The sequence below is a fragment of the Pteropus vampyrus genome, unplaced genomic scaffold (assembly GCF_000151845.1).
Source record: "Pteropus vampyrus isolate Shadow unplaced genomic scaffold, Pvam_2.0 Scaffold3, whole genome shotgun sequence".
NCBI lineage: Eukaryota > Metazoa > Chordata > Mammalia > Chiroptera > Pteropodidae > Pteropus > Pteropus vampyrus.
This window is the reverse complement of record NW_011888784.1, coordinates 22,979,161-22,995,242: the sequence shown is the minus strand read 5'-3', so window position 1 is coordinate 22,995,242 and position 16,082 is coordinate 22,979,161. Positions and strand designations below refer to the sequence as shown.

The 16,082-nt window shown below is 39.1% G+C and overlaps 1 protein-coding gene across 12 annotated transcripts in view; it reads left to right on the top strand.

The window, feature by feature from the left end:
• The window catches only part of FAM13C (family with sequence similarity 13 member C), a 150,408-nt gene that overhangs the window by 51,035 nt on the left and 83,291 nt on the right, over positions 1-16,082 (top strand). The gene's annotated exons all lie outside the window — the stretch shown is intronic.

The window sequence follows — 16,082 nt, the reverse complement described above, 5'->3', positions numbered from 1 at the left end:
CTCCTTTGTCATTGTTTAAATGAGCATATAGGCATAAATTTATTTCTGGGCTCTCTATTCTGTTCCATTGATCTATGTGTCTGTTTTTATGCCAGTTCCATGCTGTTTTAATTCCTATAGTCTTATAGTATAGTTTGATATCAGGTAGTGTAATACCCCCAACTTTGTTCTTTCTCAAGGTTTGCTGTGGCTATTCAAGATCTTTTATGGTTCCAAATAAATTTTTGTAATTTTTCTAGATCATTGAAGAATTTCATTGGTAATTTGATAGGGATTATATTGAATCTATAGATTGCTTTGGGTAGTATGGACATTTTAACAATGCTAATTCTTTCTATTCATGAGCATGGTATAAGCTTCTATTTGTTTGTATCTTCTTCAGTTTCTTTTTTTAATGACCTATAATTTTCTAAGTACAGGTCTTTTACCTCCTTGGTTAAATTTATTCATAGGTATTTTATTGTTCTTGATGCAATTGTAAATGAAATTGTTTTCTTAATTTCTCTTTCTGATAGATCCTCATTGGTGTATAAAAATGCAACTGACTTCTGAATATTAATTTTGTACTCTGCTACTTTATTGACTTTATGTATCAGTTCTAATAGTTTTTGGTGGAATCTTTAGGGTTCTCTATATATAGTATCCTATCATCTGCAAATAATGGAAACTTTACTTCTTCCTTCCAATTTGGATGCCTTTTATTCTTTGTTCTTTTCTGATTGCTGTGGCTTGGACTTCCAGTACTATGTTCAATAAAAGTAGTGAGAGTGGACATCCTTGTCTTCTTCCTGATCTTAAGGAAAACACTTTTAGCTTTCCCCCATTGAGTATGATGTTGTCATATATGTCCTTTACTGTGTCGAGGTTTGTTGCCCATATTCCCACTTTGCTGAGTTTTTATCATACGTGGATGCTGGATTTTGTCAAATGCTTTTTCTGCGTCTATTGATATGACCTTATGATTTTTACCTTTCAATTTTTTAATGTGGTGTATCGCATTAATTGATTTACAGATATTGAACCAACTTTGCATCCCTGGAATAAAATCCAACTTGATCATGGTTTATATAATTTTTAAAATATTGCTGAATTTGGTTTGCTAATATTTTGTTGAAGATTTTTGCATCATGTGCATCAGAGATATTGGCCTATTATTTTCTTTTTTTTGTAATGTCTTTGGTTTTGGAATCAGGGTAATGGTGGCCTCATAAAATAAGTTTAGGAATCTTCCTTCCTCTTGAATTTTTTGGAATAGTCAAGGAGAATAGGTATTAATTCATTTTTGAATGTTTGGAAAAATTCACCTGTGAAGTCATTTGGTCCAGAAATTTTGTTTTTGAGGAGTTTTTTGATTACCGATTCAATTTCGTTTGTGGTGATCGATTGGTTCAGATTTTCTGTTTCTTCTCAACTCAGTCTTGGGAACTTGTATGTTTCTAGAAATGTATACATTTCTTCCAGATTGTTCGTTTTGTTGGCGTATGATTGCTTTTAGTATTTTCTTATAATCCTTTGTCTTTCTGTGGAGTCATTTGTCACTTCTCTTTCATTTCTGATTTTGTTTTTTTTGAGGGGGTTCTCTCTTTTTTTCTTGGTAAGTCTGGTTAAAGGTTTATCAATTTTGTTTATATTTTCAAAGAACTAGCTCTTGTTTTATTTATATTTTGTATTGTTCTTCTAGACTTTATTTTATTTCCATTATGATCTTTACTCTTTCCTTCATTCTGCTCACTTTGAGTTTTGTTTGCTATTCTTTTTCTTGTTCTTTTAAGTGATTAGAATGCTTGAAGTAGGCCTGTATTGTTGTGAATTTCCCTCTTAGGACTGCTTTTGCTGTATCTCATGGATTTTGAGTCGTTGTGTTTTCATTTTCAGTTGTCTCTAGGTATCTTTTGATTTCTTCCCTGATCTCATTATTAATCCTTTCATTTGTTTAGTAGCATGTTGTTTAGCCTCCATGTGTTTGTGTATTTTTCAATTTTTTTTCTTGTAATTGATTTCTAGTTTTATACCACTATAGTCGGAGAAGACACTTGATATGACTTCAGCCTTCTTAAATTTATTGAGACTTGTTTTGTAGCCGAACATGTGGTCTATCCTGGAAAATGTTTCATATGCACTTGAGAAGAATGTATATTCTGCTGCTTTGGAGTAAAATGCTCTAGAAATATCAATTCAATCTATCTGGTCTAGTGTGTCATTGAAGGCCACTATTTCCTTATTGATTTTCTCTCTGGAAGATCTGTTCATTGGTATCAATGGGGTGTCAAAACTCCCCTACTATGTCTGTATTACTGTCAATCTCTCCCTTTATGTCAGTCATATTTGCTTTATATATTTAGGTGCTCCTATGTTGTATGTTTATATGTTTATGTCCTCTTGTTGGATTGATCCCTTTATCATTATGTAATGCACTTCTTTGTCTCTTATTATATCTGTCATTTTAATGTCTATTTTGTCTAAGTATAGCCACCCCAGCTTTTTTTTTTTTCATTTCTATTTGCATGAAAAATTTTTTCCATCCCTTTACTTTCAGTTTGTGTGTGTCTTTTAATCTGAACCTAGTCTCTTGTAGACAGCATGTGTATGGCTCTTTTTTTCTTATCCATTCAGATACCCTATATCTTTTGGTTGGAATGTTTGGCCCATTTACATTTAAAGTGATTATAGATAGGTATATAGTTATTTCCATTTTATTATTCATATTTATGTGGTTTTTTTCCCTCTTTGTTCTTCTTTAAAAAGTCTCCTTAACATTTTTTTGTAATACTGGCTTGTTGGTGATGAATTCCTTTGGCTTTTTTCTGTCCGGGAAGGTCTTTATTTCATCTTCAATTTTAATTGATAGGCTTGCTGGATATAGTAGTATTGGTTGTAGCTTCTTGCTTTTCATCACTTTGAATATTTTGTGACAATCCCTTCTGGACCGCAAAGTTTCTGTTAAGAAATCAGCTGTCCTTCTTATGGGAGTACTCCTGTAAGTAACTAGCTGCCTTTCTCTTGCTGCTTATAGGATTCTTTGTCTTGGTGTGGGCCTATTTGGGTTCCTCTTGTTTGGGACTCTTTGTACTTTTTGGACTTGTATGTCTATTACCTTCACCAGGTTAGGGAAGTTTTTCATCATTATTTTTTCAAATAAGTTGTTAATTCCTTGGTCTCTCTCTTCTCCTTCTGGTATCCCTACGATGCGAATGTTAATACACTTGATGTTGTCCCAGAGATCTCTCATACTTTCCTCATTATTTATTTATTTTTATTCTTTTTTCTTTTTGGCCTTCTAATTAGATATTTTGTGCTACCTTGTCCTCCAAATTGCCGATTCAGTTCTCTGCTTTATCTAATCCACTGTTGATTCCTTCTAGTGTCATTCTTCATTTCAGTCATTGTATTCTTCATTTCTGACTCTTTTTATGATTCTGTGTCCTTTTTTAATGCTGTCTCTATGTTGAAGTTCTCACTGAGGTTATCTATTCTTCTCCTAAGTTAATTGAGCATCTTTATAACCAGTGTTTTGAACTATATCTGGTAGATTGTTTGCTTTCATTTTGTTTAGTTCTTCTTCTGGAGGTTTCCACTGTTGTTTCATTTGTGACATGTTTCTTGGTTTTCTCATTTTAGTTGCCTCTCTATGTCCATTTCTATGTATTAGGTAGATTGGTTATATCTTCTTGTCTTGGCTAGGTGGTCTTATGTAGTAGGTGCCCTTTGTGGCCCAGTGGCATAGTTTCCCTGATCATCTGTGCTGGGAGCTCTATGAGTGTCTCTTGTGTGAATTGTGTGTGCTCTATTGTAGTTAAGCTTTGATTGTTATTAGCATGTCAGTGGGTGGGATTGACGCTTGGGTTGACTGGCTGTAAGGACTGGCCATGCCCACAGGGTATGAGCATCTATGTGGGGGCCGAACCCATGAAATGGTATTTTCTGCAGCGGGTTTGTGTACCTGTTGAGGCTACCCTTTCAGTGAGCCACCTGGGGGGCTAATCAGGTGGTTCTCTATTGTGGTCTGATGCCAGCCTCCAGGTGCGTTGGTTCTGTGAGCCCTTGGGAGGGGCTCCTGTACAGATTAAGGTCAGTCAATGCTTGTGACCACCCAGGGCTACCTGATAGGAGCTAAAAAGCAATCTGTCTGTGCTAGACCTGGAGGCAAGTAGGAGAGACCATATTGTGAACAGATGCCGGCTGCCACAAGTACTGGGCTTTGGTCAGCTTAGCAAAAGGCCCAAGGTACCCCAAGGCTTGAGGCTGCCAGCTTACTGCCTGTAAGTCTAAGCAGCTAAAAGAGCCTTTGGGTGTTACTCGAGTTGGGTGGGTTGAGGCCCCAGGAAGTCACAGGGTAAAGGGAGCGGATCTCACCAGCTCATGCATAATGCCATTGCTGAATCTGTGGCCTCTTGCAAAAGTCTCAGATCACACTGAGTCCAGCCGCTGCCTGTCTCGGGACTGCAGACTTCTGAGATTTGTTTAAGAGATACTGCAGCTCAGGCTGGTGTTGGTTGCCCACCATGGAAAGTTTCTCCCAAGCTGCTTGAACCAAGGACTGTTGATTACTCTCAAATGCGCCCCCTGCTGAGAGCGCAGGATGGGGCTGGTTGACAGGCAAAGAGTTTGCAAGTTGTGTGGGGCGGGGTCTCAGAAAGTCTAGGGGTGGAGCGAGCTAATCTCACCAGGCCAATACAGATTCAGAATTGGCTATGTAGGAGGATGATTCAATACAGGCAAGATGGCGCTTGCCTGTAGACTGCACAAGAGGAAGGCCCGACAAGGGGACAATGGTGTCTGTCCCTCCAGCCCACTCCCCGAAATCATACAACTCAGTCTTTCTCCATATGTCTCTTGTGCCTCCCAAGGTGCTGCTGACTTTCTGCTAGAGCCCAGGGTGAGTGTCTGTGAGCAAATGAATCTGTGTGCGGGCCCTTTAAGGAGACATTTGGACTTCCAGATTCTTTCCGTCTCACCCGGACAGTAGGAATCTCCAGTGATTTGTATAGTCAGATTTTGTGGGAATTCCTCTTCCCGGCACTGGAAGCCTAGGCTGGGGAGCCCCAATGTGGAACTTGGGCCCATAACTCCTTTAGGGGGTCCTCTGCAGCCACGCTGTCCTTCCCAATGTTTAACCATTACGTGCAGGTGTGGTGCCAGCTCCTTTGGGGGTCTCTACCCCTCCTACCGGTCTCGATGTAGCCTTTTTTTTTATATCTTCAGTTATAGGTAATATGTTCAGCTAGATTTTAGGTGGTCCTCCAAGTTGATTGTTTTATAATTTAGTTGTAATTTTAATGCAGTCATGAGAGGAGGTGAGCACCGCGTTTACCTACGCTGCCATCTTGACCCACTTTCTCCGTCTATATATGTTTTTAGATATAGCTAGCGGATGAGTTGAAGGCTTTTATCCTCAAACCCAGAGTATCTCTCCCAGATGTTCTTATCAATACTAATACTATAACCCGGTTCAGATCTGCTACATCATACCTGGAGAGCTATAATAATTATGAAAAATATTACTTCTATGGTAATGACCATGCACAGCCTTGTCTTTTTTTAACTTTATTGAGAAATAATTGACAAATATAACTGTATACGTTTGAAGTGTACAATGTGATGATTTGATGTAAGTATGTATTGTGGAAAACTTAGCAAGATCAAGATAATCAACACATCCATCACCTCACATAGTTCACTAGTTTTTGTATGTGTATGTTGTGAGAAGCTTAAGATCTACTTTCCCTAGCTTTCAAGTATACAATACCATATTATTAACCATATTATTAACCCTATTATTAACTATAGTCACCATGTGCACAGCCTTGTCTTGAGTGCTTTATATATAATAATTCATTTAATTCTCATAACTACTCTGTGAGGTGCTGATATTCTTATTCCTTTTTACAGATGAGGAAACTGAGGCACAGAGAAGTTAAGTAATTTGCTTTAGGCCACAAAAATTGAATGACTAAGTGAATGGCATTACTAGGTATTGCTTATGGTTGTATTAAAAAATTAATTTGAAGGGTGGCTTAACCAAATATGGGTCCCTCAATAAACCTACCCAAAAGGTTACTACAGATTTCGAATGTTTCTGGGGGCTTGAAGGATAAGGCTTTACTGGGCTCAGGAGAAGGAAGGGTTGAACATTTCTCTTTGTTAGGGATAAAAAGAATATATAATTATTAATAAAGGAATAAATTGCAGAGGGATTTCTTGGCACTTACTGAGAGTGATGAGAGGGAAATAGAGATATTTTAATGGCATATCTTTGTCATTAATAGCAGGGCCTTTGTCTGGGGAGTGCTGTGGTTTAGATATGGTTTGCTGTGTTTCATATGACTTAATTCAGGTACTCCGAGAGAGCTTTTCTTAAGGAGTGACAATTGGGGCACTCCTGTGTAGGTGTATGTACATGAGCAGAAAGTGGCAAAATAATCAGCTGTCAGTTTTCTGCAGCTGGTGTTTCTGTTTTTAGGCTCCTGGAACCTTGCCACCTTGGGGAAGTTGAGGCAGGTTGATGACCAGTCTTTTAGGTTTGGTAGTTGCATCAGAGATGGAGAATTGGATGCAAAGTAATTAGAAACCAGGTGGAATATATTATCGTAAGGTCTGGCTTTCTTTAATCACAGATGTCATTGACAGTTTGTACTGGATGTTGGTTTTATTGTCAGCCATGTTTGGCAGAATGCTGAGCTTTTTGACCTTCAGATCAGATTTTGAACTAACAGAGTGATTCAGGACCCTCTCATTCTTCCTGTGACAGTGGACATTGAGGATGCCTCTGCATGAGAGGGTCTGAACCACTGTAGCCATGGGCACAGAGAAAGAGGAGATCTGGAGCTTGTACTTGAAGCGAGTGTATTATCACTGGGGAGATAGTGACAGAACAGTTAGTCGAGTCTTTACTGTGTGCTGAGTGAGTGGCAGCCTCTGTTCTCATTCTCTCTGTACTCAAATCCCAGGAAGGCCCCTAAGGCTACCCATCTGTGAAATGATGGATAATAGTGCCCCCCCAAAAAGTTGTTTCAAGGATTGAGATATCCTTGTAAAGTACTTACTCTAATGCCTGGTACATAGTAAGAGCCTAAATAATATTTGAATGTTAGCTAATTAGTATGGTTATTATATCCTAATATATTGTCATAATGGTTAGAATGAAAAGGTCCTATCCTTCTACGAAAAGACTGATTGTTCTTTGGCCATGGTTACCATGGCCATCGCAACCTGTTTTATACCTGTTTAAATTGATCAATAGCAGCAATCATTTATGCTCTGTAAGCTGGTGGTACAGTGACAGCAGCCCCACACCCCACTAACACACGTGTTGATAAAGCCAGACAGTCAGCAACAGCTTAAATCTAGTGAGTACACTTCAGCAAGTCAGCCAGTCAACCACATTCTCACTCCAGCTTTGCTTCTACACCTTAAGATCAGCCTAATGCCTAAACATTCCAGCTTCTGGAAGTCTCCCAGCCCCTGAACTCAAAGGTCTCCAAACCCTATGTAAGATCAACTCACTCTTCCTTTGCTCTGGGAGAATGCTCGTTAAAGTGCTGCTCTCCCTTGCTTTGCAAGCAATAAATTCAGCTTTTTGTTCAGATATTGAGTGGGGATATCTTCCCTCAATAATAAGGTATGTATAAAGTGCTCAGGGATCACTAAGATTGGGCTATATGGGAGAGTTCACACGAGAGGTGATTTTTGGTACAAGCTGTGTAATGGGAGTTATTTAGTAAAGAAAAATCGCAGAGCTGGGGGAGATTTTCTAATCTGAGGACACACACCATGAGTGAAGACATGAGTGATAATGGCAGTCGAAGAGCTGCCACCTGATTTGTCATTCCTGAACTGTAGAGTGGGCAAAGGGTCGGGTGATGGAAACTAAACTGGAACAGTTTGTAGGGGCTGGATTGTAAGGACCTTGGATTTTGTCTTAAGGAGTTTTCTTGTTCTGGTGCTTCTCAAACATTTTTCAGTTTCTAAGTCCTAACTGCAGAGACAGTTAAACTTTTTTATAAGAGAGAATTTTTGTGAAATCTCTCTATAGGGGATATTTGCCATTCTATTTTGGTTGCCTGGCACTGAACTCTGTTCTTATGCTTGGAGAATTTCCTACAAGAAAGAAAAAAAGATAATCTTTGTTTTTTTTCCACTATAGAAGCTGAAAATGCCAGCTTTTTCAGCTTTCCTTTCAGCTAGGACGTGGGCACAACCCGGTGTGGGTGCAGCAACAGAGGAGACCTGGGCCGTGTGTGGTTGTCGTGGTGGTGGTGGCCACTGTGAATGTGTGGTGTTAGTGATGCACACTGCAGAATCTATTGTTTTTCCTCAATTCTAAGATTATCGATGTAGTGGTAGAGTTTGATGAACAGTATTATCTACTGTTTCTCTTAAAAAAAATAAAGTGATAGCATAATGGTCTTAGGGTCAGTGGTATTGGAGATACAGTGTTCAGCGATGGCAGAAGTGTCCACATTGGACCAGTTCCGAGTGTAATTTTGGCCTTGTAGCCAACATCTGGTTCTCTAACCTGTTGGATTATTTTCTAAGCTCTTCAATAAATTTATTTCTTTTATTAAATTAGTTAGAGTTTGTTTCTACTTGTTTGAAGCTTAGAATCCTGACTGCTATATACATGTCATCTTAAAAGTCTTTGGAATGCTGCAGTTTATGAATATATTTGTGTTAATAGAAAACATTTTCCCCCTATATCTTTAATTAAATTTGACATCCCAAGAAACTATGTCTTGTTAGTAACTGATCATTCAACAAATATTTATTGGAACCTCTATGTTAATATGGAAGATGAGACCAGTGAAAGCATGGCCCTCATGGAGCTTTCATTTCAATATGTATCTTTGGGCTGGCATATCCCTGGCACAGTGCCTAATATCTGTCATTTCCATTCCTGGGAACTTGACCCCAGGTTAAGAAGCACAGTGCAGGCAATGAAGAGCTCGTAGATACTTTAACCTAAGAAAGTGTTGGGACCTGATTTGCAGAGTCACTTCTTATGGGCTTTCTTCAGTTATTCTCATCATCATTCACTTGGTGTAGAATCCTGCCTCCATCAAGGGTTTCCTGTATTTTGAAGTTCTATGGAAACTAGTTTAGAGTAGGGAGCTGTGGCTTCTGGGTTTGAGACACCAGATATCTGTCAAGCTCCAAATGCTTTGAGTTCACATGTTCTGGGTGTTAAACTCTTTCTTCATTCCAGATAATTGCTAGGTTTCCAAATTAAAAACTTCCTCGGCATGAGTGGTGCTACAATTAGTATTTGGATCTAATAGAGCCTCCTTAGACTTTTCTCATGTCCACATAAAATCTTTTTTTGTGGGTTACCTTTACTTGAAATATTCAGTTCGGTCCATGTGTGTCATCTGATGTTATTGTGTAACAGGAAACATCCTTCTAGAGACCGCCTCCAAAGCAAAAGCTTTACATATTCTATTTGTGGCTGAAGAATGTGATAAAAGACTTAGGTATATACAGTTTTAATCACTGTTAGTTGGGAAATTAGACATAGAGGTTGTTTGTGCAGTCTTTGATAGGACCAGGCACGGCCTCTGGAGAATCGGTCCTCGTTTGTGCTAATATTGTAGATGGAGATCTTTTAAGAGGGAGTTACTATTTTGCACCTTTGTGGAATTCCCCAAAGTCTAGTATCTGGGTTATTACCAAAGGCACCTACCATCAAAGACTTGGCATGTTTTAACTACTGTTATTTAAAAAAGAGAAGCCATATTGCAAGCAAATGTTAGGCTTTCACAGGATACCACTATTTTATATATGTCTATTCTCTTTAAATATCTTAGAATAATTTTCTTGCCAGGGTTTACTTTCTTACTGCTGTTAATTTATTTTTAATTTGAGATAGTGTTGTAGCACATAGTATTCCATTTTCACCTCAGTTTATTTTAATTCCAGTTATAAAATGCTTTTTTAAATAGGTTTCTGTGAAATTAAAATGTATCTAGGCATTTCTGGTTTCTGAGATAATGTTATTTCCCTTCTTCCCTCAACAGAAAAAAGAAAACAAAACAAAACAAAAAAAAAACAGAATGATAGGTTTGTCAGATTGGAGAGATCTGGTGCTTCTTCAAGGTCTTTGAAAGGAGGATGTTGGAATGACATGATTCCCCTGTATGTTGACTGTTCCACATATTGTGAGAACATTTAGACTTTCCTTAAAGTCATAAATGACTGGTTTGGCAGAAGGAATGACACACGTCCCTTGTTAATACAAGAACACATTTATAGTCCAGTATTGAAAGTTGTGAAATGTCCTTATCTAATGCTGTGTTTTGTTCAGCACTTGGATGGAGTTTACTGTTCCGTCAGAAGAATTTGTAAGAGAAGGTCTGGGTTGAATTTTATATGACCATCATTTATGAAAAATTGTTAGACATAATAATAATGTAGAGAAGAGAAGCATTTAAAACTCCAATTCTTTCTAAGTGCTTAGAGGGCCTCATTTAAGAAACATACTTGATAAGTTATGCTAATGGATGGGAAAGCAGTTTGAAAGTTTACATACTGCAAATACAAGCTGCTGTTAGTATTTGGCAGTTTCTTATTTATTCAGTAAAACAGCTGTTCCAGGCCCTTCCCTAGGCCAAACTCTCTTAGCCTCGTTCTAGTTACAGAAATAAGCATGCAAGCAATGAGAAACTGGCATTTCAGTTAAAATATTTTGTGGTTTCTACTTTCCAGAAAACTGGCATTTCTCTTAAATTAGTCCCACTTTTTAGAGTTTTTATGTTTTAAAGTGTGTGTGTGTGTGTTTTGGTTTTGCAAATCCACAAAAAAACTGCTCCTCTGTGTCGGGCACTGGTACTCAATAGATATGTTATGATTGAATGAATGAATCAACGAATATTTTGTAAGGCAGCGATCCCCAACCTTTTTGGCACCAGAGGCTGATATGAGAATCTAATGCCTGATGATCTGAGGTGGAGCTGAGGCGGTGATGCTAGTGCTGAGGAGTACCTGTAAATACAGATGAAGCTTCACTTGCTTGTAGGCTGCTCACCTTCTGCAGTGCGGCCTAGTTCCTAACAGGCCATGGACCAGTACTGGGTCTGCGGCCCAGGGGTTGGGTCCTGTTATAAGGTACTGAAGCCCTTTGAGAGAATGTAAGACACAGATATTCTCCTTTGAGGTGCTTACATTTTAACTTGAGAGATATAGCCAAGTACACAGGTTCTGTGTATACTGCAAAACACAACTGTGCAGAATTAAACACATGGAGAATGAGAGTCCAGCAGGAGGAAGATAGGACTGTTGATGTGGCCTCAAATAATCAGAGGAGATTTGAGGGAATAACCTGGGTTCCATGGGATAAGGTATAGACTGCATGGTTGTATACCCCCCAAATTCGTATGTTGAAAATCTAATCCCCAATGTGATGGTATTTGGAGTTGGGGCCTTTGGGAAATGGGTTAGTGCCCTTATAAGAGGCAAGAGACCTTGCTTCGTTCCTCTCATATGGCAAGAAAGCATATGTCTGCAAACTGGGAAGAGGGTCCTCACTAGGAACTGATTTTGCTGTCCCCTGATTCTGGACTTTCCAGTGTCCAGAACTGTGAAAAATAAATTTCTATTCTTTAAGCCACTCAGTCTGTGATATTTGCATTATAGTAGTTTGAAGGGACTAAGAAAGGATATAAATAAGAAGGGAATAAAGCAGGCATCTCCGGAATGATGGAATTGCATTGAGAGAGCAATGGCCGTGAGTTGAGGGGAGGCCAGGGTGCAGGGGGATCCCCTCAGAAGGTATTTTGCATCTTGTGGTACTCTTAGGCTTATTGATTTAATCATCCATTATCATTTTAGAAGTTAGAAAATGGGGAGGAATCTGCGTTCACTTAGCAAAAACCTAGAACTTTCTTTTTCTTTGTTGTTGTTATTGTTGTTTTCCTGAGTGATAGTCTGTTTTGCTTACCACTATAGTCCCACAGCTAGAACTGTCCCTGGCAGTGTAGAAACAATTCAGTAAATATTTTAATAAGTTGCCACCACAGAGTTTATTAACAACTAGAATTAGAAGGTCCTCTTGCCCAACTCATCATTGAGTGTGGAGCTTTCTCTAAGTTTAAGGATCCCTAATTCTCCTTGTGCTTGACATTAATGGAGACATTTGAGAATCTGAGGTAATTGCGATGGTAATTTTGGATTTTTCTTACAACTGCCTTGACAATAGAAGAATATTTTGATTTCTACTAAATTAAATATAATAAACTTGGGAGTTTGTGAAATGAAACACTGAGGGATATTTGAAAGCAAAAAAAAACCCAGACAGTTTAATAATTTCAGAAAATTACATGGTAGAGATTCCATAGCATGGGCTGTTCACTTTTTCAGTGAAAAGAGGTCTAAACAGTGGTTTTTCCTGGGAAGGTAATGCTCTATAGTAAGCGGTATTTAAAGGGGCTTAACTCTCAACTCGAAGAGAGATGATTTAAAATATATATAAATATTTAATTTATATTAATATCACAGAAATTAGCACCACTTCTGATTCTTAAAATTATAGTAATCTTTTTAAAGTCAAAATAAGTCACTAGCTTCTGTGGTAGGCTTGAGAGTCCACGTGGCTGAAGGAGTGCCATTTTGATGAAGGTGCCATTTTGCCTTTCCTTCAAGACATTGCTCTGTGACCAAGTTCTGGTAGGAAGGCTTGAACTTGTGTTGCCATATTTTCAGAAACTGACTCAATGCTGCAGTTGTCCCATTTGGTCATGATTTTTGATTCCTTGTGGAAAATTAATGTCTTTATGAAAATTTAACATAAGCCAACTGTAATAAGCAGTGGCACCTATTCTAAAGAACACTATAACATCTTCCAACAGAAGTCATGTGGTTGAGTGCACTTTTACTATTTAATTTTTCTTTTATTGCTTTTTCCTGAGTCAAAATCCTTTAGCATTCCATTCCAATAAGACGTAAATAAGATCAAGCAATAAACTTTCTCTCTGCATTTTCTTCCCATCTCTCCTTCTTGGTTATCACAATCTCCTTTCCATCTGCCTCTTTAAAATGTTTTTAAAATTAAGTATTCTTATTTTAAATTATAGAAGAAATACATACTCATTAAACAATTTGAGCAATAATTTATAAATTAACATGTGCCACAAAAAAAAAAAATAAGTAGTTACACACAGACACATACACCTATTCGATCTTCCCTTCCACCCCTTCCATGGGCTCTTGCTGTATATTACAGTTTCGCAGCTTGATTTTTAATTTAACGATATATCATCGGTCCCATAAATATTGGTGTTTTTCAGGGATCTTGTCTAGGTTTTCCCTTCTCTCTCTGCACACTGTGAGTGGTGTTACACCACTTGTAGTTTTAGTCACCTTCATGCTCATTCCCAGATGTTCCCAGCCCACATCTGCCCATGAGACTCCAACCCATCTGTTCATCATTGCCTGCTTGGGTGCTGCATGGGCGCTAATTCCCAACTCTCCCTGTTTCTCTTCCTGTCTCCATCTCAGGGAGCAGTAATATTATTCATCCCATTTTCCAAGCTAGAGATTTGGCATCATCTAAGTTCTTCCTCTTTCTTATTCAACCACGTCCTGTCAATCACCAAGCCTATTTTTTCTACCTCTTTAATATCTTTTAAACCAATCAGTTTTCCCTATTCTGACCACCATCTCTGTAATGCCAGTCATCTCTTGGTTGGGGTGTTCTAATTATCTAACTGACTTCCCTCCTTCCACTCTCCTGCCTCACCTTCTAATCCATTTGCCTCATAGGCTCTGGATGATCTTTTTCCAGTGCAAATCCAAACATGACATTGCCTTCAGAATAAAGCCCAAACTCTTCAAGACTTACAATGTTCATATGATATGGCTTCTGCCTGTGCCTGGGCTGCCTCCTTGGTCATCATCCCCAGCTATGTTTGACTCTCATGCCAAACATAGTCAACCACTCTGAGTTCCTTGAATATGCCATGCTTTCACTTATACATGTTCGCCTCAGTACATCCTGTCTCCCCATCTCTCTGCTTCATCTTTTAGGCCACTTCAGTGATGCTTTGCCCACATACTGAGTTTGGTATCATTCCTATATATTCTCAGAGCATCTCACACTTATCTTTTTCATATTGTAGCATTGATCATACTATCCTGTAATTGCCTGTTTTTGGTTTGTGTCACCTGCCTCCTGCCACTGGCACCACCATCATTGCCACTATTAGACTGCGAGCTCCCGGAGGGCAGGGACTAGGAAGAGCACAGAATGGAGCACCTGATAGCAAGTGCATATTTGAACGATGAATGAATGGAGTCAGAAACCCAGGGAGCCCGTAAAGCGAAAGGGGTGGCCTGTTACTGAGTCAGAAACTCCACATGCCTTGAGGGACCAGGCTGGTTCAAAGGTCAGGGTAAGCATTTTTCAGGATCTGGGCCTGGCAATTTGGGATACCAGTGCTATTAGGGAGTAGAGCAAAGTGATCATGACCGTAATCTGTTTGCTTTCTGCTTTCCTTTGAGCTTCATCCTGTTTGGGCTTTTCTGTAGACTCAGCGACCCATTGCAATTGTAATGAGTGAGAGAATTGGAGGCTTGTACAAAGTTTGAGTCCTCAGTGGGGCAGAAGCAGAAATATGAGGATTCCTGGAGTGAGGGACTTAGATTTTGGGTGGTTACAACACTTAAGGTGGCTAATCTTGCCTCTATCACAGCTGGTTAATCCTGCTACGACCCCCAGTTTGTTCAAGCTCATTAAAGGAAGACCTTCATTTCTTGTGAATCTCTCTCACTTCAGAGTTCTTTGTCCACATGCTACAGTGGAGAAAAAATAAATACCACTGAGAACTTACATGCCTGGTAACTCTCTTTTATTCTCTATTGTGTGCTTTAGTGACTTTACACTTGAATACCACCCACCCCAGCTGTTACATTTTGTTAAATATGACCGTGTTCATGCTGATTTGCATGGGATACTTGTCAGCTCTATAGTGATAAAGTTAATTTGTATATCCAGACCTGGAAAATGGAGGCCGCCCCAGTGGCCCAGCCCACATCACAAATCTAAACCTAAATCAGCCGCACTTACAGAAAACACCTGTCAAGGAAATTTAACATACACCCATCACAACCCTCCAACTCAGATTTAACTGGTTTACCTTACCCTAGAATTTGGGACCCACTAGCCTTATAAGGAAATCCCCAACCTCCCAGCCAATCATGCCCTGTTTCCATGTTGCCACTTCTAAATAAAACTCACTATTGCCCAACACCCCTTGGGAAGAGCTCTCTACTGTTTGTGAGGCACTATACTTCCCCAACCCATGGATGGTTTTCCCTTGAATAAAGAACAGCAAACTCATTTCTAAATTGTTTTGGTTTCGTCATTTGACCATTTGGCAACGAGATGGGACCCAGAGACAGCTGCCGAAGGTTCCGGGGACGGCCCCTAGGTGCAGGTGTCCTCGCAGTCCTTTGGTTCACTGCCTCTTTGGCTGCCCTCCTGGATCTCCGGTAAGCTGCTCTTGGATGGAGCTCCGCTTATTTTGTGTTCTGAGCTCTTCAAGTTTGTTCGTTCTAATCCTTCCGGGTGGGAAATTGGGGTGCGAGAGACTCCAGAAATCCCAAAATCCCTTGGGAAGAACACTGTTCTTGATAGGTGCTGCAGTTCTCCAGTCCATGGATTGCTTTCCCTTGAATAGAGGGCATCGAACTCTTTCCTACATTGTTTTGATTTTGTCATTTGACAAAAGTAAACTTGGGATGTGGAAACATAGTGAAAAGAACTCTGAATCTGGGTTTTAAAGATTGGGGTTAGGTTCTGAGTTCTGTAGCTCACTCCAGCGATACAGTGTGTTCCTTCCTACCTTATATAATTTTGAATTAAATAGTGAATGTAAACTTAATTCTCTCAATGCAAGCAATTTGAAATAATGCAATTCCCCCCAAATTTATCAAGGTTTGCATAATTTATAAGCTCTTTGGGTCTATCAAAATATAAGCTGTGTTTATTTTATTGAAATATTTCCACTTTAGCTGCTGAACAGAAATACTCAAAATCTTCTGTCATGAGAATAGTCTTAAAATACATAAATCTCAGTCAGATTTTGCAGGGTCTT